Source organism: Egretta garzetta, unplaced genomic scaffold, assembly GCF_000687185.1.
Source record: "Egretta garzetta isolate BGI_Z169 unplaced genomic scaffold, ASM68718v1 scaffold3, whole genome shotgun sequence".
NCBI lineage: Eukaryota > Metazoa > Chordata > Aves > Pelecaniformes > Ardeidae > Egretta > Egretta garzetta.
This window is the reverse complement of record NW_009259099.1, coordinates 339,578-340,177: the sequence shown is the minus strand read 5'-3', so window position 1 is coordinate 340,177 and position 600 is coordinate 339,578. Positions and strand designations below refer to the sequence as shown.

The window sequence follows — 600 nt, the reverse complement described above, 5'->3', positions numbered from 1 at the left end:
TTTTATTTTCTAACTCAAAGCTTGTTGTCCTTTCACCATCAAAGTACGTTAAAGCGCTGGTAACGGTGTCTACTCCAAGGACAAGGCGTAGAAGGCAGCAACCTAGTGCGAACGAGAGCTACCGCAGAGCAGTTTTGTTTTGGTGAAATCTGCTGTCTTATCTGTGTGTGATGCAAAGACGGGGCGGACAGTTTTCACAAGGCTTGGAGGCTGCGTGGTGGCATGTTTTTTGTCCTTTATGAAATCCACCACGTTATTGTGATTAGAACGCTAACGTAACTCCTGGCAGCGTCAAATCTTGCTGCTAGCAGTGATTTCCCTCCAAAGCTTGACGCGGTGCTAATAAGCAGAAGGATCTTGTGCGTCCTGTTTGCAGGGAGCTTGGAGGACAGCGTGTTCCACGGGAGGTGCCAAGGTAGTGCTGCAGTCGTATATAAGGGGAAGAAGCATTGTATGTCCAGACAGGCTGCTTTGCAGGATGTTAATTTGTGTTTCAATGGTGTGCAGAATCCCTAGCTGCCCTAATGGCATGAGGATGTTAAGCTCTTTTATATTTTTATACGTATCTTTTGTATATATGTATGTGTATGCATATATGTG

The 600-nt window shown here is 45.3% G+C and overlaps 1 protein-coding gene across 5 annotated transcripts in view; it reads left to right on the top strand.

The window, feature by feature from the left end:
- The window catches only part of FBXO34 (F-box protein 34), a 25,636-nt gene that overhangs the window by 13,068 nt on the left and 11,968 nt on the right, over positions 1-600 (top strand). The gene's annotated exons all lie outside the window — the stretch shown is intronic.